This window comes from Pinus tabuliformis, chromosome 9, assembly GCF_031772625.1.
Source record: "Pinus tabuliformis cultivar Carrire ecotype Pingquan chromosome 9, CPIR1, whole genome shotgun sequence".
Classification (NCBI taxonomy): domain Eukaryota; kingdom Viridiplantae; phylum Streptophyta; class Pinopsida; order Pinales; family Pinaceae; genus Pinus; species Pinus tabuliformis.
This window is the reverse complement of record NC_142307.1, coordinates 845,807,924-845,834,846: the sequence shown is the minus strand read 5'-3', so window position 1 is coordinate 845,834,846 and position 26,923 is coordinate 845,807,924.

The window sequence follows — 26,923 nt, the reverse complement described above, 5'->3', positions numbered from 1 at the left end:
ATGATGGAAGGAGAACCATGGGAGGATTATCATCATTGTTCCAGTCTTCCAGATCACATTGAAGATTATTCACATGAACTTAATCACCCTTCAGTTGTCGTTTTCCTTTCAAATTCAGTTTTCATAGATACAGTAGATTCCAAGCGAAACCTATCAAATATTGAAGAGACAATTTCTATCAATATTTCGACCAAACCTAACATTGTAGAAAACATTTATGTTGGCAAATCTTGTTCTCCATCAGAACTTGATATTTACTGTGCTCTCTTTTGTGAATTTCAAGATATATTTGCATGGTCATACGAGGAGATGCCAGGAATTGACTCTAGTATAGTTGAACATGAAATCAAAATGTATCCTGATGTCAAACCAGTATGACAGTGCCTCCGACATGTTCATCCAAAGAAGGTTGCTGCCATTAAGGTAGAAGTTGAAAAACTTTTGCATGTTGGTTTCATTTACCTTGTTCCTCTTAGTAACTGGGTTTCCAATATTGTTCCTATCATGAGAAAACAAGGGACAATACGAGTGTGCATCGATTATAGGGATGTAAATCAGGCTTGTCCAAAAGACAACTATCCCACTCCCTTTATGAACTAGATTATTGATGAATGTGCCGAATGTGAAATATTCTCATTTATGGATGGATTTTTTGGCTACAATAAAATCAATATCCACCTAGAGGACCAATCAAAAAATGCTTTTATTTTTCCATGGGGCATATTCGCCTATCGAAAACTCCCATTTGGTTTGAAGAACGAAGGGGTAACATTTCAGAGGGCAATGAATTATGCCTTCCATGACATCAAACATATTGTTCAACCTTACCTTAACGATTTACCTACTCATTCACGAAAGTGGACTGATCACAAGCAGCATTTGAGAGCTATATTTTTACGATGCCAACACTACAAAATATGACTCAATCCACACAAATATGTGTTTTGTGTTGGTTCTGGTCGTTTTCTTGGTTTCATAGTGTCTAAGGAGGGAATTTGACTTGATCCATTTAAGGTTCAGTCAATCCTTGATTTTCCTCCACCTTCAAATCTACTTCAGTTACAGAGACTCCAAGGGAAGGCTAACTTTCTAAGGAGGTTCATTCCCAATTATGTTGAATTAGCCAAAAGATTTACTCATTTATTGAAAAAGGGGATACCCTTCCATTGGGATCAGGTTGCACAAGCTTCCTTTGATGCTCTTAAAAATACCTTGATTAGAGTTTAATTAATGTATTCCCCAAATTATCAAAACGACTACTTCCTATATCTCGCCGCTACAGATACAACCATTGGCATGGTTTTAGTCTAAGAGGAAGATGGGATTGAACATCAGATATATTATTTTAACTGCAAACTCAATGATATAGAAAGTAAGTACTCTTATGTCGAGAAACTAGCTTTGGCAGTTGTTTAAGCTATATAGAGATTTCGCCACTATATCCTGCTCTAGAAGACCATTGTCATTTCAGATTGCAACCCTATGGCATATATTTTGTCATGTCAATTACTCAGGGGCAAGTACTCAAAATGGATAGTCATTTTGCAGGAGTTTGATTTGGAATTCATCAAGTCCAAATCAAATAAATCTCTAGTTTTCGCTGAGCTACTTTGTGACCTTCCCTCGACTTCTATCGATTCAACATCAGAACCATGAATTCTGGATGAGTCTCTGTTCCTGATTTCGTCATCTAACATGTGGTATGGAGATATATTGATTTATCTCTAGAACCAAACTTTCTAGCCAGATACCTCTCGCTTACAACAGCGACGTATCTGATACCAAGACAAATATTATCTAATCGTTGGTGACACTCTTTACCATCGTGGTATCAATACAATTTTACGAAGGTGCCTCACTCATGAGGAAGCTGAGAAAGTTTTGAATGATTTCCATTCAGGTGCTTGTGGTGGACACTTATCTGGTTATGCGACCGCGCAGAGAATTCTCCGTGCTGGTTACTTCTGGCCTAGTATATTCAAAGATTGCATAATTGTCATCAGAAGCTGTCACGCATGCCAGATCTATGACCATAAAGATAGATTACCACCTGCACCATTACATCATGTCATTGTTGTTGTACCATTAGCCAAATGGATCATTTACTTCATGACATGTAACCCCACCTCGGTCGAGGGGCATGGGTACATTATAGTCGTCGTTGACTATTTTACCAAATGGGCCGAGGCGATGCCAACATTAAACAACAGTGGAAAAATGGCTACTCTTTTCTTTTTCAACCACATGGTTGCCTAGTTCGGTGTACCGCATGCCATAGTTACAGATCATGAGTCGCATTTTCACAATCACATGATGAGTGGGTTAACTACCAAGTTAGGACTTTTGCATGATAGTTCTACTCTATATTACCCGCAAGCGAATGAACAAATTGAGGCCATCAACAAAGTCCTGAAACAAATGCTTCAAAGAATGATAGGGGTTCATAAACAAAACTAGCATTTAATCCTATACTCTTCCTTGTGGGCATATCAAACCTCGGTGAGAAATGCAACTGGATTCACACCCTTTCAATTGGTGTATGGTCTGGAGGAAATCTTGCTGATACAATGCGAAATTTCATCTCTCAAACTCGTGATTGACCTGTTACCCGACACTTCTGAAGAAGAAGTGTGTTTCTTGGAACTTATCCATCTGGATGAAACCCGTCATGAAGCCACATTGGCTAACAAAGCGCACAAGAAATGGATCAGGGCGCAATATGACAAAAATGTCAAGCCTCACATTTTATCAGAAGGAGACCTAGTCTTTCCTTACGATCAGGAAGTTAATAAACTTGGAGCAGGGAAATTTGAACCACTTTGGATGGGTCCTTATATTGTCAAGCGTGTTTTGGCAAAAGGAGCCTACAAATTGGTGGACTATGATGGAATTCCATTGTCACAGGCCCGAAATGGGCTGTATCTCAAACGTTACTATGCTTAATTGAGTGTAGTAAAAAATCATTGTATATACGCTTTAATTGCATGTGTGTGTGTTAATGTGTCTTTTAGAGTTTTTATGTGGTTAAGTAATCTGCTTTGCATTTTTTGCAGATGTTAGAACCTTTGGAACCATTTTTTGGTTATGCCAATGGTGCTAGTCATAGTACGCAGAACCTATCTTCTGCAGCATGGGCCATTTTCTCTCCAAGTGGCGAGTTAGTGAGTTTTTAAGGGATTTGTATCATTCGATCGACAAACAATATCGTTGAGTATAGTGCATTGATCGAAATTCTCTCTGATGCCATTTCACTTGGCACCCACCGAATCATCATTAGGCTGGATTCACAACTTGTTATACTACAACTAACAAACATTTATACTGTCCGAAATCCAAAAATTCTTCATATGTTCCTTAGATTTCATCTTTTGGAAAGGCATTTTGAGTACATTCAATATCAACATATTTCCAGAAGCTTTAACACATTCACCTACTCATTAGTAAACTATGTGTTAAATTGACATTTGTGACACATGTAAAAGTAAAACTTTCAATTCACATCATTAGTTCAATAGGATTGCATATAGCCATACATATAAAAACTATGAAAGTAAAATAGATAGATGTTTAAAAAAATTTTACAAAATTTGTGTCCAAGACATGTTTGGTCATCTGACCTAAAAACTCAAAATGCATTGAAAACCATCCTAAGTAGACCTAGTGATGCTCATGATAACAAGTCATAGCCTAAGCTATCATGCACAAGAGTCGCATCCAATGTCTTGGAACACCAATAGTATGGTGTTGCAACCTCATAGGTAACTCCTCAATCTGGACATCCAGAATACCAATGGTTAATCCCTCCACATGATCTTGCAACTCTACCAAGGTCTTGGCCAAATCCAAATCCTGGAGGACCACTCTCGCAATGTTTCTCCTCACTGGCCCGCCTACATCCTGTTGGTGCCTCATAGGTTGAAGAATACCCTGCAGGTATGTTCACTCTATGGACAGAGACAACCCCTCTAGCCTTAGTGTGGGTCTAGTCATAGCAAGACAAAGACAATAGCTAATTCCTTAAATAGTTATTATTGAAGAGGCCTACCTTATACCGGTGTTTGATGAAGTCTTCAACGCGTCACTTTAACTATCGCTTTCTTCTCCTTAATGAATGATTCACCTGAAACAACATATGAAAATGACAAAACACATAATAGAGCACAACAATGAACTATCTACTTATAGAGTCAAGGAACCATAAGCTATCAACATACATTTCATACATGATATAGGAAATAACCATTGATTGTATTAATATAAACAACAGTAAAGCTTACAACCATGCCTTGATGTCGCAAGCTTCCTTGAAGGGTCCAATTAGTATGTCTCCATAAGCATTCACTCTCAAAGGTCTCCCAAAAAGGCTGATGACTCTCTCTCACCCAAAAGCACAAGTATGAAAATAAGGCAATCACAACAAGCCTTCCTTCTTACAAAACCATTTCACACTATCAATCCACAACATGAATGTCTATTCTCATACCTCAAAAGCTATTGCTAGGCTACCATCGATCCAAACTATAAGCTATCAATCCAACAAACCAAGAACTAGCTAACTAAGAACTAGCTGATCATAGTCATGGAGGATGCTTTTATAAGAGAAGGAGCCTCCATAAATGAGGGGAGAGGAAGCTTATTTTCTGTTGAAAAAGCAACAAGATGATGGAGCTTAGTGAAAAGGAGTCGCCTTCACTAAGTGGGCCCGCAGGCTATTTTTGGCGCAAAGTCTATTTTTAGACTATGTCTATTTTTAGACATATGGATCATGGTCTATGAGTTGCAGGATGCTATTTGTGGATGATTGGTCATGTTGGTAAAAATAGATGGACTTCTATTTTTAGACATATGGGCGGTTTCTATTTTTAGACTGCAAGGCTAAAAATAGAACAGTCGAATATTATTAGGTCATAATAATATTTGGACTATAAACATTATCTTATCCTCTTGGAGCACTTTAGTTTGAGCTACAGATGTGGCACATGTAGCTGTCAGAAGGAAATACGCTTTTCTTGTGGGTCAGCTGAGCTATTGCATGATGGACTTCAGTTAGAACTCAAGTGGTTGAGTTTGGTGGAGTTGATTGAGGAGTTGATGGAGTTGTGTTCAGTTTGACTTGGTTAAACTAGTTGTATTTAGTCTAACTACAGAATACACTAGTGATGAGTGATGTGAATTAATTTTTAATTAATTCACTAATTATTAACTCATAAAGCAACTAAAGAATACATCAGTTAACTCAATGCATGGACATTTCAGTGGAGACAGGTGTTAGAGGTTGAGATTGCTATCAGTTGTGACTATAGTTGTGCACGAGATCTTGCACAATCAATGGATTGAGTATTGCCAATGAGGATTGCGTGGTTCATCCAAGGGAAATACGAGTTTGGATCAGCCATTCTCATCTATTCTCATGCAGGATTGCGCAGTGGAGGCAGGCAAGCAGCGGAGGAGATTTGAACCTGTGATTGATTCAGATCTGAGCTAGTTTGTGTGTAACAGGTGGAGATAGTACTGAGTACTTGTGAGGAGTATTGTACTATGTATTGTTACATGTTCTCAATCATTATAATATACAGATAGTGTGGGGTTTTCAGCTGTATGCTTTCCCCATATTACATATTGTGTTAATGTGCGCATGCACTTGATGTTTCATTGTTTTTAATTCCGCAAAATTGATGATCAACGTAGAGGAGGTTATGTATTATGCATGCATTCCGCAATAGTGTATAATCGGGATAATCTCTGTGAATAAGTGTCATATTATTCAAAATTTCTACATGGTATCAGAGCAGAGTTGATCATCAGATCTATTATTCAGAAAGTGTTTACATTTTATTTCTTCAGGCAGAGTCTGTAATCGGGCCAGGTAGCCTCTAGATTCATCCTTCTTTTGGAAGGTGAGATATCCGGTGAATGCCCATACAGTCAATATCTGTACGAGAAATACTTTGTTCTGAAAAATTTTAGATCAGAAGCGATTGAGTTTTGAGCTGGTGGAATTCGAATTTGCAGCAGTGTTTTTCTTGGTGTCAAAGTTGAAATGTCTTTCAACAAATTGCGATTGGAGTATGCTCTTGAGGGCAGCTCGAATTATATTGCATGGAAAGATAGGATGGAGGCGATGTTAGATGAAAATGGGCTGAAGGAGTTCATAGAGGCTGATGTCCCAAAGCCTACTGATGTTGCTCACGTTGAGGTTTGGCAAAAGAAGACAGAAAAGTGTCGAAGGATTCTGTTGGAGGGCGTGAAGGATCACATTGTGTCCAACCTGCATGGAAAGGCTTCTCCATACTTGATGTGGAAAGCATTGACAGATCTATTCCAAAGCAAGAGCGATTAGAGGAAGCTGGTGCTCAAGGATAAACTCAGAAACATTAATTGTGAGAAAGGAGACAATATGCCCAAGTATCTCACGAAATTCACTCAGTGCAGGGATGAGCTGGGAAGTGTGGGGGTGACTGTCGATGATGAGGACTTGGTGAGCTTGGCTCTCCTTGGTCTTTGGAAGAGTTGGAATTCCTATCAGGACTCTGTCAATGGTCGGGAGAAATTGCCAGGATGGGAGAGACTTTGGTCAGATCTTGTGCCGGAGGAGATCAGGCGGAATACCAGGGATGGATCTTCATCAAAGGCACCTGATGAAGAAAATTGCGCTTTGGCTGCCAAAGCAAAGAAGGGGCAGGAGAAGGTTTCTCTTTCCGAATCCAGTTCTTCCAATGATGGGAAGAAGGTTGAAAAATTGAAAGTGCGATGCTTTCATTGTCATGAGTTGGGCCATTATGCTACTAATTGCCCAAAGAAGAAATCCAAGAAGGGATCCGAGGAAGGATCTGAAGGTGAGGCACTTGCTTCACAGTTTGAGTTGGATTTCACACTCTTCGCATGCATGGTTACATCCATGGTGGGAAGTGGTTGGTTTCTTGACAGTGGAGCTTCTTTCCACATGACCGGTGACAAGAGTTTGTTCAATAATTTGGAGGAGAAAGATCTCCAGATACTCATAGCGATGGGTAATGATGAGAAGTATAGTGTCTCAGGTGTAGGCACGGATATTTTTTAGAGGGAGAATGGAGCTCACCTTACCTTGACCAATGTTAAGTATGTACCAGGACTGAACAGAAACTTGGTTTCGATCGCGATGCTGGAAGACAGAGGCTATGATGTAGTCTTTAGTAAGGGAAAGTTTTTCCTTAGACACATCATCACTAGACAGGTGAAGCAGATTGGTTCACGGGTCAAGAACCTGTATGCTCTTGAGGTTCAAGATGCATGCAAAGCCTTGAGCAGTGAGGAAACTAATGGAGACTTGGTGGTTGAGAGGGAGCGTATATTACCTCTAAACATGCAGAGCCAGAAGAAGTCTCAGACGATTGTGGAGGAGCCATGATTGGTGCAGCAGCTTCAGGAGGTTGTGGAGCAGCCACAACAAGGGAAGCTGAGAGGAGATCGAGTAGAGACATCTACTCATGCAGAGACCTCCAGTAGGGGGAAACTTCGAGCCAGGTGGGCTGAGGGATCACATGCAACCATACCTCTAGGTAGGAGGTGGGGCGATATAGAGTGATCGTCCCAAGGAGGAGGGGTAGGATCCTTGAGGTAGCTAACCTCTTGGATGAGACCTTGCTACGGGAGCCCCAATGTGGAGTAGCAGGAACTGACTGATTGGGTAGAGACAGATGCGGATGGAGCGGCAGAGAGAGCGACAGTGTAGGGAATCCCAGGACAACGCATAGCTAGCAGGCTGCAGCAATGCGAGAGGCACAAGTGTTTTTCATAGTGCTAGGTGGCAGAGAGAGGTGTGCAATGGTTTGAGATGCATGGAGATGTTGCAGTAGCATAGATGTCAGAGAGGGAGCACTTGTCAACAGCAGGTAGAGCTTCAGCATCAGAGTATGTTCCTAGCCCAACAGAGTGGTCAGTTGGGAGTGTTTTTGTTCTAAGTGTTGTTGGAGCAAGTGGACCCGGCAAATGTGTTGCATGAAGAACATTCCAGAGTTGCAGGATAGGGATTGCAAATAATCCATATCTTGTTGAGAGGGAGTGTTGAAAATGCAACAAGATGATGGAGCCTAGTGAAAAGGAGTCGCCTTCACTAAGTGGGCCCGCAGGCTATTTTTGCCGCAAAGTCTATTTTTAGACATATGGATCATGGTCTATGAGTTGCAGGATGCTATTTGTGGATGACTGGTCATGTTGGTAAAAATAGATAGACTTCTATTTTTAGACATATTGGCGGTTTCTATTTTTAGACTGCAAGGCTAAAAATAGAACAGTCGAATATTATTATCTCATAATAATATTTGGACTATAAACATTATCTTATCCTCTTGGAGCACTTTAGTTTGAGCTACGGATGTGGCACATGTAGCTGTCAAAAGGAAATACACTTTTCTTGTGGGTCAGTTGAGCTATTGCATGATGGACTTCAGTTAGAACTCAAGTGGTTGAGTTTGGTGGAGTTGATTGAGGAGTTGATGGAGTTGTGTTCAGTTTGACTTGGTTAAACTAGTTGTGTTTAGTCTAACTGCAGAATACACTAGTGATGAGTGATGTGAATTAATTGTTAATTAATTCACTAATTATTAACTCATAAAGCAACTAAAGAATACATCAGTTAACTCAGTGCATGGATAGTTCAGTGGAGACAGGTGTCAGAGGTTAAGATTGCTATCAGTTGTGACTATAGTTGTGCATGAGATCTTGCACAATCAATGGATTGAGTATTGCCAATGAGGATTGCGTGGTTCAGCCAAGGGAAATACGAGTTTGGATCAGCCATTATCATCTATTCTCATGCAGCATTGCACAGTGGAGGCAGGCAAGCAGCGGAGGAGACTTGAACCTGTGATTGATTCAGATCTGAGCTAGTTTGTGTGTAACAGGTGGAGATAGTACTGAGTACTTGTGAGGAGTATTGTACTATGTATTGTTACATGTTCTAATCATTATAATATACATATAGTGTGGGGTTTTCAGCTGTATGCTTTCCCCAGATTACATACTGTGTTAATGTGCGCATGCGATTAATGTTTCATTGTTTTTAATTCCACAAAATTGATGATCAACGTAGAGGAGGTTATGTATTATGCATGCATTCCGCAATAGTGTATAATCGGGATAATCTCTATGAATAAGTGTCATATTATTCAAAATTTCTACATTTTCAAGGGAGGTTACTCAAAAGGCAGAACCACCATCTCGAATGAGGAAAGGCGAACTTCTTTGACCCAAAAACCAGCTCCAGAACCACCCAGAAGTATTATGTTTGAACTGATTTTCCATATCTAGGTCGTTGCAGGTCAAACACTGAGACTCAGAGACAACATCACGAAGTGTTAGTTCATTTTGAGCTATCGTCACAGGCAGGATATTGTGACAATTTTGAAACATGGGTAAAAAGGGGTCAACTTCATGATTAATGAGCTTAGGCAATCTTCTTGAGTAATATGGAAGATTTGGACACATATTTTGGTATATGACAAAGAGCAAATGTCATTCAGGGACTGACTCTATCCAGGATCAGGGGACGCAGGGTTGGTGACAAAATACTGTGTAACAGATGCCCCCTAAAGCATGAAGGCCGAGAGAGTGGGAGGGGTGAAATGCTTTACAAAACCATAACTGAACCGAAACACCATCGCGAAGAACCTGCAGACGCAAGTACAACTAATATCTCTGATAGTGAAAGAAATACACGTAGTCGAGGTATGGGCGTAGCCATCCAAAAGACAAATAGAACTGGTCTGTGGTATGGACACAGCCATCTAGTTGAAAAGACCATATGAAAACATAGGTATGGTCGCAGCCATCCAATCAAAAGAGTCATGTATAAATAATCCACGCAACCTAGACTTGTGTAATCTGAGCCCAGGGTCTTGAATCCCGACCTGTCCATCGTACAATTTCTAATATGCGAATAAATGTGTTGAAGTCGAGCATATTGGAAAATCACTCGATTACCAGCCAATGATGTGAACCGTTAACAAGCACGAAGGAGACCACCAGTAATGTCAATGGTTCTCAAGGTACTGCTAGTATAATCCACAAAGTGTGAAGAATGATCTGGAGTTGAACACTTGTGAAATCACCCGATCGAAGACCAATAATGCAAGCCTGTCGTCGAGTGCGAAGAACTTTCCATTGAGGCATGCAAGCTCCAAAGTACTGGAAAAGAGTCTCTAGATCAACTTCCTAGATAATGAGTTGATGTCGATAGGAAGTGATCCATCGTAGGAGGGCCATAATATTTCCCACATCAATGACACGAGACAAAGGAACAAGACGAAGATGGATGAAATAGAGAATAAAGGACGATGTAAGGGTGCAAACTGCAGAAGAATTAAGCTCTTGAACATATCGGCAACATGACTCTAGAATCCACCAGCATTTTGGTACCAAGGGATCGAGGGTCATGTGGAGACAGTAAGGATCGAATGGAATGAGGAAAAATGAAGAACCCAAATCCCGGAAGGCCAATGACGAAGTGAGGATATCCCAAACCCAGCAAGAAGCAAAAAAGTGTTGATGTTCAAGAGCGATAAGTTGTCGTAGGTAATCAATAGAATATTTCCAAACTTCCCCCACCATTGTTGGCAAGTACCCCAATTATTTTTGAAACACAAGCTTGAAGGGGATAGCATATTCTTGCAATATAAGTTTGTCCTTCAGACAAATCCAACCCAGTGAAATTTTAACGAGCCCTAAGGAGGAGAATCTTGGGTCTCATCATGGCGACAAGTCCAATGTCGTCAAGGTTTAACGAGTCCAACATAGGTAAACCTCGGAGTCTTTTTCATATTTAGAGAGTTTGAAAAAGACACGGAAAAGAAAACTCCAGATGGGCCCTTTTCATAAGTTTGTGTCTCTCGAGCCTGAAAAAGGTAGAAAATGATACTTGAGAGAACTGCTTGACCATTTCAGACAAGGAGTACTTTTCATAAATAATGCCTCCAATCCAAAAAAATAAAAAACTTACTGGACACATGACGTTTCGCAACCATTAACAAGATCGAAATGACAAGGGCTGGGCAGTCTTTTAACGTTTCAAGAGTTATAAAAGAGCTTAAAGTTGACTTAGAAAGGACTTTTTGGTATTTATTGAGTATATAATTCATGAATCAATCATCACCAGTGTTTGAAATACCTATCGCTGCATAAGAAAACTCAAGCATAAGATCTGTCTCAAAAAAATTGGCAAATATAGATCAAAACCCTAATTCAAAACCCTAATGAAAACCCTAAGTTTTGAACAAAGGGTTATAAAAGGAACACTTTGGTAAAAAATCTATTTACTTGTGCTTTTACTATGGTAAAAAAAAACTTCCACCATTGCATACCTCGTGAAACTTGGCGATCGAATCTAGGAGGCTCAGGGATCCCTTTCTCATCACACTACTTCCAGGTAAATGCCATAACCTTTACTGTGTTTTTATTCCAAAATAGGATTCAATTTCATGTTTTGAACTGTGGTTTAGAGCGATTTTTTGGATTAAAAATCTGCCTCAATCATCACAAGTTTCCCTCTCGGGATTGCGATGATTGAGAAATTTACACTGTGCAAAAACAGGATCATCGCAAGAGATTGATGTACACCTATGATGACCCAAAAAAATTTACCCTGTGAAAATCGGCTCGTCACAACTGTTTTAAAAACAACTGCGACGAGTGCCGGAACCAAAAAGAATTCATTTATAAGCAGTTTTAAAGGATGAAAATGGATGGATGGCATTTGACAAAGGTATGTTTGCACATGCAGGGACAAGAAATGGATTTCATATGGCAAGAATGTACTCATGATAATGATGATGTGAAGGGAATGGCAAATCCTCAGTGTCTAAACATCCTGTGAAATTGTGGGTTGTTAAAATTCTTCCTGACACCACTTCTGAGAGCACAAATGGATCTCTTAGAGTATTTGATCCGAGCATGGAATCCGACAGAAGGAAAATTCATAATCCACAGGCAAGAAATTGAGTTTGATGCCACGGATATCTACTTTTTGACTGGGTTGTCAAGGAGAGGAGAGATGCCCCACATGGTGGGAACTCGGGTTACTGGAGACTCTTTGGACACACTTATTGCAAGAGTGTGCCCCCCAGGAGCACAGAAATCATCAACAAGTGGAAAGCTATAGATTGCCACTGTTAGTGATTTGTCACTATGGGTATTGTTGTTCAACATTACTAGAGCAGCTGGCTCCCAAGCCCAGCATGAGGTGACCAAGACTCAACTACAGTTAGCCCAAGACTATTTGAATCCTACCATGTTTAACTGGGTGGAGGCTGTGTCTCTCAATATGAAGAGACAACTGACCAAGTGCCATCGAGGTGAGATGAAACAGTTCAGCTATGGTTCAATCTTAGTACCGCTCATGCTGGAACGAGTACCAATCCTCCAGAGACAAGACATGATGGTGGGATGGACAGGACCACAACAGACACGAATTACTCGTTGGGCTCTCGTGATGCCACAAGGAGGCGGTGGCCAACCTGTATCATGGTGTCCAGAATTTTTTGAGTGGATGAACCATTAACAAGTTATAGTTGAGGATTGTTCGTACGCTGGGATGAACTTCAGGGGCAATCTGGACATGTTCCTTCATCCTGGTGAATAGTGGGACGAGAGAGGTAAGATACTCAGTTTGACCGACAAAGCTTTTGTAATTTTTTGGGTTTTTAAATATATATGTCCTAATTATTATGTTCAATCTTTGTAGATGTTGGACCTGAGAGACCCATAGGTCTATATCCTATTTCCCAAAGGGTTGATAGGGATATTGACTTACCACCTCCGGGTGGAGAGGCCGAGGACAAGATAGCCTATAACCTAGAGGGCTTAACTAAGGGAATCCCAGACTGTGCAAGATTCGAGGAGATTCCAAGGTAGTACCAGCAACATACCATGGGGGTTTTGAACAAGATGCATCAGCTGCTTAGACGCGTGGTCCGGGAAGTAGTCTGCTACAGAGAGCATAATGCATAGTAGACTTCTAGGTTTCTTTTTCTGCAGATTTTGAGAGACATGTGTCTCACAATGTAACTAAACACACATATATTTTTTGGACACACACACACACACACACACACACACACACACACACACACATATATATATATATATATATATATATAGATAGATAGATAGATATATATTTTGGGCGCCACGGTGCACAACGCATGACATATACCTATCTATGTTTTACTGTATCTACTTATTGTGTTTGAATGCTTGCTTATGATTTTTATAAATTACACAAATGTCTATCTAATACTTGGTTCGCTAATGCATCAGTTAATGTATTTAGTCTTCTAGGAATGTGTTGATATGTGATATAATCAAAATTCCTTTCCAGTAAGCGAACACGTAAATACAACCTTAAAATTTGAGGATTTCTGATGGAATAACGCCCGTTAAGTTGAAGAACAACAAGCTGGGAGTCTAGATTCACAATCAATGCGCGAATATTGAGGTCAATAGCCTCAGCCAGTAATTTGATGACGGTGCTATATTCAGCGACATTGTTTGTGGTACACCCTAGACAAACACCTTGAAGATCCACTAACTCACCATGAGGATCGTAGATAACCCATGCCGTGGAGGAAAGATTCTGGGTACTACGACATGCACCATCAGCGAAACCGATATAAGGTGCGACAAACATCTGCATAAGAAGTAAAAAGGACACAATAAGTGGAAAACGCTTACACACCAAGCCAAACATGTACAAAATGAAAAACACACTTATGTACACAGTAATGCACGAAAGACTCATGCATAGTATTTCTTAAGATAAAGCCCATTCCGGGGCTTATCTAAAGGGTTAACTTTGTAATCAATTAGCTCATAAGCCCCTTTTGCAACAATCATTTGATGATATAGGGTACATGCCACATGGGTTCGAATTTTCCTGCCCCAAGCTTGTCATTAACTTGATCATAGAGTAGGACTAAATCTCCCTCTACGAAGGAATGTGGGTTGACTATCTGATCAAAGTGAGTTTTGACTCTCTTCTTTCATGCTTCAATAACTAAAGAAGCAAGTCGACGAGTCTCATGAAGCCATTCTAGATAAAGAAGGCGTTCTTCCACCGGAGTAGTATTCGGGAGCAATTTGACAGCTAATTTGAGAGAAGGGATTTTACGTGCAATCGGGACTGTAGCTTCCAGACCATAAAAAAGTTGAAATGGTGTGAATCGGTCACATCTTTAACCGAGTTATGATAGGCCCATAGGGCGGAAAACAACATTAAATGCCAGTTGGACTTGTGCATTCCAATGGTACGCTGAAGCATCGTAACCAACGCCTTGTTTACGGCTTCAACTTGGCCGTTGGCCTGAGGGTAATAAGGAATTGAACTATTGTGACGCAAGCCTAACTGGGTTGTCAACTCAGTCATCATATAACCATGGAAATGAGAACCATGATCAGTGAATATAGCTTGAGGGACTCCGAACCGGGTAATCAAATGATTGAATAGGAATTGCGCAACTGTCTTACCGTTATTAGACAATGTAGGCATCACTTCAACCCATTTCGTAAAGTAATCGACAGCAATGATGATATACCCATGCCCCCCAGCTGAGCGAGGGTTACAGGTCATAAAATCAATGCCCCATTTAGCAAAAGGGCCTACGGTAATGATAGGATGCAAAAGGGAAGGTGGCACACGCATCTTCTACTGGTAAATTTGGCACGTGTGACAGGAACGGACAGCAAGAATGAAATACTTAAAAATGGAGGGCCAAAAGTAACCAGCACGAAGAATTTTTTGGGCAGTAGCATAACCAGACATATGACCGCCACATCCGCCAGAATGGAAGTCATTCAAGACTCCTTCAGCTTCCTCGAAATTCAGACAACGACAGAGAACTGAATCAATGCCAAGACATTATAAAGTGTCCCCAACAATAGGATAAGGCTGAGAAAGGTGAGAAATACGTCACCGAGCATCCTTAGACAAATCAGGATGGAAGGAAGATGTATGGAGGTAGACAATAATTTCACCATACCAGGGATCAAGGGTACTGATCAAGAAAAGTGTGTCGTCCGAAATGCGGTCCTCTATCCAAGAGGGAGTGGAAGCAGACGGTAACGAGCAAATCAACTCAGTGAAGACCAGTGACTTTTTAGACTTGGCAGTAGTAAACTCCAAATCAAACTCTTGAAGGATAACAATCCATTTTGAGTACTTGCCCCCAACAATTGACATGACAAAATGTAGGTCATCGGGTTGCAATCTAAAATCACGGTTGTTGTACACAACAAAATATAATGATGAAAGCATTGGATAGCTTGGACAGCTGCCAAGGTGAGCTTCTCAACATAAGAATAATGAGTCTCAGTGTTGAGAAGGTTGCGGCTAAGATAATAGATAACGTGCTCGGAACCATTGTCGTCGTCTTGAACCAAAACCATACCAATAGTACTATCAGCAGTAGCTAGATAAAGCGAATAGTCACGATGATAGTCGGGTGGATGCAATAAAGGAGCAAAAACAAGAAGTGTCTTGAGTTGCTTGAACAACCTTTGGGTGATGTCATCCCAAAAAAATGGAGTGTCACACTTAAGGAGGCGTGTGTAACTTTTAGCAATCTTGGCATAGTTAGGGATAAAACGACATAGAAAATTGGTTTTTCCATGTAAAATCTGCAACTGATGCAAAGAAGCAGGAGGCGGGAGATTCAGTATAGCTTCAACCTTGAGGGGATCAAGACAAATGCCCTCTTTAGAAACGAAAAACCCAAGGAGTCTGTCGGATTCGATGCAGAAGACACACTTATGTGGATTGAGATGAATATGGTAATGTCTACAGTGAAGAAAAATCTAGCGGAGGTGGTTGAGATGGTCAGAATGTTTAGCTGAATGATCCGAAAGATCATCTAGATACGGCTGAACAATGTGACGAATGTCATGAAAAGCATAGGACATTGCTCATTGGAAAGTGGCACTGGAATATTTCAGGCCGAAAGGGAGCTTTTTGTAAGAAAAAAATACCCCATGGGTAGATGAAGGCATTTTTGTGTTAATCGGCAGGCAAAATATTGATCTGGTTGTAACTAGAAAAGCCATCCATAAAAGAGAATATCTCACTCCCAACACAATCATCGATAAGCTAGACAATAAAGAGAGTAGGATAGTTATCTTTCAGACATGCATGATTGATGTCACGATAATCAACACAAACCCTAATAGTGCCCTACTTTTTGGTCACAGGGACAATGTTAGATACCCAGTCTGTCAGTGGGATAGGATAAATAAACCTTGCCTTGAGAAGTTTTTCAACTTCTCCTTTGATGGCTGCGACTTTTCTCAGGTGCACGGGGCGTAAACATTGTCAAACTAGCTTTGCACCAAGGTACGTAGGTATCTCGTGTACCACAATACTTGGATCAATACCAGGCATTTCTTCATATGACCAGGCGAACACATCACGAAACTCACAAAAAAGGTCGGTGTAAAGTTGGATCTCCTTAGGAGAACAAGTAACTCCAATGTGAATATTTTCAACAATCCCTAGTTTAACAGAGATGTCGATGGGCATGGTTTGTGTAATATTCCCCATATTTCCCTCAGAAAAACCTCATGAATCAGGATAGGTGTCTGAAGTGGTTGAGAAGGAATACAGGAAGCAAACTTACCTAGACAGGCAGTCATGGCCCCATGGCTTGGGAGAAATGAGGAATGATGGTGATGATCAAACCAAGGAGGATCCTCAAAAGACATAGTCTCAAGAATTGCTTCATCGGAAAGAAATATCTCTTGTAACAGATCTGGAGAAACAGGGTCGCCAAGCCAAGGGGATTGCACATATGTGTCGAGAGATCTGCTCAAAGGAGCAGAGTCAGAAGATGAAACCGAAGCTGAAATGATTTCAACATAGTTGAGCTCGGTAGGGCTCAACGGCATAACCTCACCCCATGAATCTACCTGATCGACAGGGGGAATCACCCAAGGATCAGGATTGATAGAAATCATATTAACAGAGGTGATATTGGGAGGTGGGAGTGAAAAAACACCCATAAGGGTAGGATCTTTAAAGAGTCCAGCACCCACACTCTCATAGGGAATACTGGTATGCTCCACAAACAGAACATTGCCATCCAAGGAAGAGGAAGCAAAGAAAGACAACTGATTGACCATGATGATTTTCCCCTGATGAGGAAAATGAAGTACACGAAATAATGACGAAGCCATGGAACGCATAGTGTACATCCAGCTTTGCCCTAACAAAAGGTTGTAAGTCAAATTAGTGTCAACAACTTCGACTTCAACCTCAACTGTCTTCCCTTCCAGGGTGATAGGCAAGCGCGGGAGAATACCAAATGGACGAGAATCTCTTCCATCAAAGGCTTCCAAAGTATTAGGAGATTGACTCAAAGACGAGGAGCCGATGGCCTTCCAACAAGCAATAGACATGATGCAAGTGGAGGTGCCCTCATCAATAACAGTATGATGAATATTCTTCAAGTTAATGATGACTTGAATGAGAAAAGTGATTTGATGAGGCAATCACGACACATGGTTCTCAAGATCGAATGTAATTAATTTCGAATCGGTCAGGTCAATGCCACCAATGGATGATAGCAGAGACTTCCGTTGGGGGGGACAACTCTGGAGAACTTCCAAAGCAGACATAGCCGAAGGAGCTTGGGCTAAGTCTTCAACAATACTATAGTGCTGCACGGCACGAGCATTGGGGTTATAGGAAGATTTTCGGAGAACTCCCTTAGTAGGAGGTCGAATGACAGACTCGGTGCTGGGTCGTTCAATATGAAGAGGGCTAGAACTAGATGAAGGAATGTTCGAAGGGACTTCAGGTTCCTTGCCGGCAGATGGAGGATATTCTTTCACTCGAGTACTCACATGAATAGGGATAGTCCCAGCCATAAAAACTTGGGAGCCAAAAGTGGAAGAGGACTGAGGTTGATCAACCACCATTTGAGTTTGCTGGGAGGGAAAAGGTTCTTTAAGTATAGCAGGAGTTCCTGGAGTCCCCTTAAGCAAATGATTAACTTCGGACTGTTTAGGACAATCTTTAGTGTAGTGATCCTCATCGCAGATAAGACAAGGATAATTAAGTTTGTGTTTAGATCCATCATCGACTGGAAGCTTAGGAGGATCTTGCTTTGGTGGATTGGCCTTATTTTTACCTTTCCCCTTCTTCTTACCTTTCAAAGTTTTATCTACCATGGTGAACTGAACAGCATTGAATTCGACGGTTTTTCCAATATTAGATGTGGACTGAGAAGCTTTTTCACTAGGAGTAGTAGGTTTTTGCTTCGCAAGAATCATGGAAGACTTTCGGGAAGATGAAGCAATGGAACCAATAACACCATTGATGGAAGGCATCGACGGAGCTTTAGAAGTTCCAGGTCACAGAGCATCAGGAAAGACATCATAAAGCATGCCAGATTGGGAATAAACCAAATCAAGATATTGAGCATGTGCGATAGCTTGCTCTTCAGTAACACATGCCCCCATAGCAATATCTCGAGCTATCAAACCAACAAAAGAGGTAGTAAACCAGTCAGTCAGAAGTTGATCAGGGATCCAGAACTTAATCAAACGATGTCGCCTTCTCCATTCATGAATATGATTGGAGATGTGAGTAGCTGTGTCCTATTTTAGAGAAGTAAGGAGATGTGTTCCCGTTTCATAACAAATCGGTAACTGAAAATGGGTAATAAATTCCATTGCAAGCAAATTGAAGTCTTGGAAAGTTCCACGGGTAAGCTCAATATACCATTTCGTAGCAGAACCAGTGAGAGTCCTTTGAAAAAGACGGAGGCGGATAGAATCATCAAGCCATGAGTTAGATGAGCACCAGAGGTGATAAGTCATAACATGCGCTTAGGGATCCTCTCCAGATTTACATCGAATTTAGGGCAATCATCGGGAATTTTGGTCGGAACTGGTGGCCAATACGGATTATGAAGGATGGGATCGTTCTTCAGCTTGGACACATCCAGCAGTGCCAAAGTTGCAAGATAAGGTAATTGAGGGTTAAAGGACATTATAGGCCTCTGATAACATCCAGAATTAGGGTTCCAACTAGATCCTTGTTGCCCCCATGGATTTTGTTCATAAGGGTTATAGTTGGGCGAGTTAATGCCATAACCTGGTTGTTGTCCTAGATTTTGACCGCCAGCAAACCATTGGTTACCAACTTGACCAACAGGGGCAGCATATGGCTGCTAAAAATTTTGATAAGGATTGACCTATGGTTGCTGATAATTTTGATACAGAGCACCCTAAGGTTTCCCTTAGGGTTGTTGAGGTACTTGGAGACCATATTGCGGCTGAGATCCAAACTGTGCCTGAGGCCCAGACTACATTTGATAAATAGGTTAGGCTTGAAATCCAACTTAATTTTGGAGACCAGGTTGAGCTTGGAGTCTAGCCTAAGTCTAGAAACTGGGTGGGGCTTAAGAACCAACTAGCATCTGAACACCCAGTTGACTGAGAGTTGGATTGATTTGACCGGACTAATGTCATTGTTGAAACTGGAGCTGACCCAACTGGCTAGAAGGTTGGCCTTGTTGGAACTAAGGTTGACATACTTGTCTAGGAGGATGAGCTTGCTGGGTGATAGGTTGACCTTGTTGAAACTGAAGTTGGCCCATTTGACTAGAGGGTTGACCTGGCTGGATGGCAAGTTGGCCTTGCTGGAATTAAGGTTGTCCTACTTGACCAGAGGGTTGACCTTGTTGGGCAACGGGTTGGCCTGGTTGAAACAAAGGTTGACCTAGCTGCCTAGAAGGCTAACCTTGCTGGGTAACAGGTTGGCCTGGTTGGAATTGAGGCTGACATGGTTGACCAGAAGGTTTCCCTAAATAAACAAAAGAGGCACCTGTGGAGACCATAGGTTGTCCCTGAAAGGGTTGTCCTAATAGGCCTGAAGGTTGCCCTTGAAACAGTTTCCCTTGCAAACCGAAAGGCTACCCTTGTAAAGGTTGGCCTTGTGGGCCATGATAAGTGGTGTGATTCCAGGCAACCGATAGCGGAATAGAAATTTCAATTGTGGGCTCTGGAGAGAGGGACCCAGTGTGATAAATATGAGCCCCTCGGGGATCATAATAGTGTAACGGGTTATGTGGATAGGAAGGTGGTTGGGAGCCCAGAGGGTTATGATTCGGGTTTTGAAGAGCAAACATGTATTTCTCATATGACCATCCTACTGGAATGGAACCGGAAGAAAGTGGTATATTACCCATAGGGTGAATGACTCCAAACACCAAGGATGAAGGACCACCATTAGCGAGTTCAAAAGAGGGCCCAGTAACAGTAGTAACCACCGAGGATGCAGTAACTACACTAATGGAAGGAGCTGTAGAGGCCACACAAACAATGGGCATTGACAAAACAGACGTGACTGATGTGACTTGAATCTAAGGTGTGCAATTCAAAGCCATAAAAGGCCCTAAAGTCGGGGTTGCAGTATGAGACCACACAAAGCTCTGATTTAGAGATGTGGAACCAATGATGTCAGACAAGGCACGATAGCGCAATGGTAATGACACACCAAGAGTAGTGTTAAAAGGGAAACCTTCTGGGGAAAAGGAAGTTCTCCGCTTGACACAAGGTTCTCTTTGCCGCTAACGGGACTCGTCTCATCCATGTCGGAAGAAGACATTGCAATCGAAACACCAGGAGGAGTAGATAGGAGGTCCTCATCTAAATACTCCCAGAGAGGATTCCAATTGATATCAAAAGGCTCCTCTCCTGGAGCTCGAGAGTCAAGAGGCTAAACACTTGGAACAATAGGAAGGGTACCACCAACAATCGATACCTCAGAAGAGACAGGAGATGTAGGGTCTTCATCGCTTGGTAAAGAGGACGGGATCGGTGAGTCTACTAGGATGGCCTAGCTCAAAAGGTCTAGGAGAAAAGATATAATCAATAAGGTTGCAAAAAATCTATTAAGATGTGATCACAATGCGGCCAAGATTAATAGGTAAAATGTTATCGTGACAAATAAATTTTATGACGCTGGAATGAAACTTTGCCTTTTCATGTTTAAAGAGTCGAGAAAAGGGGCTAAAGATGACTCTAGTCGCCTTCAAAGTTTAATGAGCTTGAAAGGACAAGTGCTCAGATGATCCTTTTACTTTTAAATAGTCAAAAACGAACAAAAGTAACTGCTCTGGAATTCTAGGCAAGAGGTTTACCAGACAAATCGTAAAACTGCATATACACCTTGGTAATAAAATGAAAGAGAAATGACCAAGGACTTTCCGTATGACAGTCAATCTTCCTGAATGTTGTGTTCGGTGCGTTACGACTCGTAAGGTGGTAGACTCGGCTTCCTATGGATAATAGGATGATAACCTAGTGGGGTCTCCCAATATATACGTGACAGTACAGGAAGCACAAATCCATACTAGCATCTATTACACCACAAAAGGAGGAATCACCCAACCTTAGTGAGAACAATAGGAACTAGGTGTTGGAAACAATATTGAGGAGGGGGGATGAATCAGTATTATCAAATCAATATAACTTTTTCATTTCCATAGTCTGAGTCATATATGCTGCTTCAGTTAAGAATACCCACGTATATTCAATAAACTTATGATTCAGTTAATTGATCTTCAATGAGTGCATTAGAACATTATCAACCATATTAACAGTAAACAGGTGCGGTAAAATAGAACAGATCATCACACATAAGCCACACACATGAACACCATGATATAAGGTGGAAACCCAATGTGGGAGAAAACCACCTACTCCAAGTCGTCTCAATCTTCTTCTTAATAAGAAAAATCCTTTTACAATATTTATGTACTGGTGCAGTCTTGTACCAGTACGCAGGCTTCTACCTGCCAAGAGCTACAACCCTCTCTCATTTTCCAGTCTCTCCTGGAAGGGAGCTACAACCCCCATAGTTCTTGTACTAGCCGATCCATTTACTAGTACACAGGTTGCTACCTGCTACAATGCTCCAATGTTTTCAACTGCTACTGAAAGGGAGCTGCCACCCCCTTAGCTCTTGTACTAGCTAAGATACTAGTACGTAGGCGCCGGCCTACAATCTTCTCTCCTCCGGGTACCACGTTTCATACATTTTCAGACTAGATACACTTGAAGCACAACACATAATCTGAAAGGCCACGTTTCATCCAATTTTCATACTAGACCCATAAATATCATTGAAGCACATAATCAATCAATCTTATGAATCACCCAATCACCAAATCAATACATATACAAGGATAATATGTGTGTTAGCAATCAGATCTAGTCCATCAGATCATATAAGGATAAGTCATAATCAATCAATCAATGACTTCTCAGAATTCTGTTATCAGAACACAGTACCAGTACCCAGACATCACTTCAGATCCCAGAATACTGCAATAATAAACAGGAGCAGCTAAATAGATTTCATGAAAGATCCGCAACTTCACCAATAGAAAACCTGCGTACATCCGCACCTTCTCCTACTGCTTGCCTGTGCACCTCCGCACCTGAGTCTACGGCTTGCCTGCGCACCCCTGCACCTGCTGCTGCAAACCGCTTGCGGACCTCCGCACCTGATCTGTGTCTGGACTGTGGTCCTCCACACCTGCAGTCGTGTTGCACCTGCAGTCCTACAAGTATAGATCAATTTTTCAGACTTTACTCATACCCAAGACTATCAGATCTACAGATCTGATCATGCGCCAAGGAGATCTCGACCCATCAGTAGATCTGCCTTATAAAGCTCAGGTTCCTTCTTTATTCAGATCTAGATCTGCACCATAACCCAATCACCGTATTCCAGATCTAGCACTTTATCAGATATTCAATTAATCAGAAGATGCCTTGCCAAATGATCTCCTTCCTCTTTTATAGCCTTAGGCCTTTCACAATACCACGGACCAAAAACCATAACAATTCAATACCATGGACCCAATACTTGGGATCAACACTTTTGGATGCAATACCACGGACCAAAACCATAGGATCAAAAACTGTCAAACTAATACCATGAACCAACCATGAAAGTGTGTGAACTTTTCTCTGCATGAAAGTGCGTGAACTTTTCTCTTCATGAAAGGAACTTTTCTCTGCATGAAAGTGCGTGAACTTTTCTCTACATGAAAGAAACTTTTCTCTGCATGAAAGTGCGTGAACTTTTCTCTACATGAAAGAAACTTTTCTCTGCATGAAAGTGTGTGAACTTTTCTCTACATGAAAGAAACTTTTCTCTGCATGAAAGTGCGTGAACTTGAAAATAACTTTGCTGCACTATAATTTATCATCTGTGTGATTTTCCATCAAGGACAAAACTTGTCTCATAATGCCAACAATCTCCCCCTTTGGACTTGATGGTAAAGCTAACTTTTCATACTGAGAACTGTCATCTAATTCCTTTGAGTTGTCTGGCATCCCATGCATTCTGTCACATCTGATATCTCTTCCGTAGATTCATCTAGATATATATAAGTGAGTTTATCTTCTACGAGTTGGTTGCCATCAAGTACAACACATGCATCATAATGCCAAAAATCTCCCCCTTTGGACTTGATGGCAACAATACCAAATCACTCTCCCCCTTTGACATCAAGGGCAAAGGGCGTACCAAGATATTCTCTTCCTTTGCTGTCCATACTCCCCCTGAGTGCCTGCTAAAATTTCTGAATGAGCTCCCCCTTTGTATATGCCAAGGTGTACAATCTGTCCATGCTCTCCCTAATTACATGATGAGTCTCTGCACTGTTGAAGTGTGCTATTCATGCTTCCCCTGTCTGTAAGCAAGGTCTGCAAAAAGATGTTATACAAGAACATGACTCTATACATCATAAGTGACCTTCCTAGCACCAAAAACTCATACATACATCCATCTCCCAACCTAGTGGGGATCATCCACCCAACCAAGTGAGGATACAAGAGTATAACATCATTCATCCCAAGCATAGTGGGGAAACCAACATAGGCCGTTACATGACCTTGATAGGACTAAAATATTTCATCATCCTTCTTATGCATAGAGGAGTTACAAATTACATTATGTGACCAGAAGAGATTTCATCAAATGACTACAATAGATAGAGACACACTATTACATCATGAGTCTTGATATGACCTTTACATGAGACCAAACATCTAGATAAGACCATGATAGACATCATACACAATGTATGATCTGCTCTATAAGCATCTGTCAACAACATTTAGACCATCAATCATGTTCTCCCTCTGCCTTTGTTCCACCTGAAACCAACAATAGTTGTGAACTAGAACCAAAAAGCTTCTAAGATAATGCCAACAATGCATCATTAGAAGTTTATCTACTCCCCCTGAACCAGTGCCGAATGGTCTCTGTCAGGCCCATATCAAAATATCTTCAACCAGAGCCTGTCCCTACCGATATCCATCAAACCTCCATATACGTGACTATCTCTGCACAAACCTGCATATATACGTGGATCCTCCTCAGGAAACACGCATACAACCATTTCCAGATCAGCAACCTATAAATGTCCTATGACAAGATATGTCTGCATATAGATATCAACTCATCATCATTAAAACATTCACATTATATCATATGTGTAAAACACCATAGCCATCTTATCATCACGATCATCCATGTATCATCACTTGGGAATATCTGCATCAATAAACATATGTAAGTATCAACCTATCAACATATAGGTAAGAACTCATCATCATCATGTCTCCAACACTGCAACTTTGAGTAATCATTCATGTATCCAGCACTATGTATCTTGAGCTCAAGATCATTTGTCAAGACTTCTTGATACCATCAACAGCAACAATCCTCATCCATATGAGCGCCAAGAGCTATCGAAATCCTGCATCATAACTATATTATATGATCTTTATGCGTATGATGACAGCAGTATATGAGTAACTCATCATCAAGTAAAGAAGATGTGTATTCAAGCTTTGTACTTATGAAGATCACCATGTAAACACCATATATGCATCATCAGAGAATCAATCCACAAATATGATCTGAACCTCAACTTTGTAACCCCAAGAATCATTTAGCCATATAAGCATCATCACCAAGGACTATTAACCATAATGCCAACAATGCATTATTAAAGGCATATGCTCCCCCTCAACTTGTGCCATCTGTTTACTGTTAGATCTGATCATGCATATATCAGCAATAAGCATCAAGACATCATCATCATCAAGTTAGGATCAAAACACTTCTAAACATCTTACGAGTATCAAGACATTTTCACACATCCTCGGCAGACTGTAACTATTAACCAATAGAGAAAATAATGGACTGAATCATATCAGACCCCTTTTCTGAGCCTGTTGTGCCTGTACATTGTGTTGTGCCACATTTTTCTGACTGTACTTTCTTTTTCTTCCATATCTTCAAGTGTGATGATGTTTTCTCCTTTTGGTGTGGTGCCCGTACCTTGTTCCTGCATTCCTTGGTTATATGTCCAAGCTTGTTGCATGCATAACATCTTACATGTTTCATATTCCTTCTGTAGCAATCAGCAGCTTTGGGACCAAACATATTGCAAGAAAAACAATATCCCTGAAAGTACCTGGAATGCGATGATCTTTCTGTGTGATGATCTTGAACCATTCTTCTTCTACATCTAGCTGCAACATGTCAAAGATTATGACATACATAACATTCAACATTATGAATTGGAGGAGTAAAAGATTTCCTTTGAAGAATTTCTTTCCTTGGCTGTTGATGGGGTTTTCTTCTCATCTCTTCGTTGTGCATTTCAGATTTCTCATTAGAGTTTCTTGCCTTTCCATGTGAGCTAGATTCACTTTCAGTGGATTCATAAAAACCAAGACCAGTTTTGATAGCAGGAGACCTTTGACTACTAAGAATATCATCCAAGATCTTAGTACTATCTTGAAATCGTAAAAGCTTATCCTTATCTTCTAATTTACCTTTCAAGATATTTACCTCAACCTGAAGTTGTTCTTCCTTTTCTAGACATTGCTTCTTCAAAATTTCTTCAGACTTTCTTCCTTCTTCTACTAGTTGTCTTAGTTTGAGAATCTCCTTTTCTTGTTCTTCATTCTGATCCTGCAGCATTTGATGAATTTTGAAGACACATTCCAGCTGAGCTTTTAAACTGATAACTTCGTTTTCCTGTTTTTCAATAGCTTGGAGTAGATCTTTATTCTACTTCTTTGTTTCTTCAAGTTCTTCCTTTAGTGAGAGGGTCGTAGCTTCAAGACTTTCATAATAACTGGATCTATCTCTGAGTTTCTTGATTGTTGTGTTCTTTTCATTGACTTCATTTCTTAGAGATGTTACTTCATCATGCAACTTTTGATATTTGTCCTTGAATAACTTCCTTACCTTGCTTCCTTCCTCTTGTTGAGCCTTTAGTCTGGTAGCAACTTCTTTGAAGGCACCATCCTTTATGTTCATTAGATCTTCTTGATCTCTAGTTTTGTCTGTCAGCCTTTTAAATTCTGCCTCTATTTGATATCCTTCTTGCTCACCCATAAGAGCACATTCAGTTGTTTCGTTATCACTTACATCACCTTCAAATGGATAGATAGTTGGAACATTAGAGGATAACAAATTCATACCTGATAGTTCATCTTCATTCTGAAATGATTCTGAATCTGATTCTGAATCTGAAGTGCTTCTGCATAATCCCCAATCGATTCTCCCACTGTCATAGTTCTTCTAAGATGTCTTCTTCTGCTTAGGTGCTTTCTTCTTAAGCTTCTTTCCCATTGTTCCACGGATCTCCTTCAAGCGATCAAGCTTCTACCAAAGGACCTGCTCTGATACCAATTGTTGGAAATAATACTGAGAGGGGGGGGTGAATCAGTATTATCAAATCAATATAACTTTTTCATTTCCATAGTCTGAGTCATATATGCTGCTTCAGTTAAGAATACCCACGTATATTCAGTAAACTTATGATTCAGTTAATTGATCTTCAATGAGTGCATTAGAACA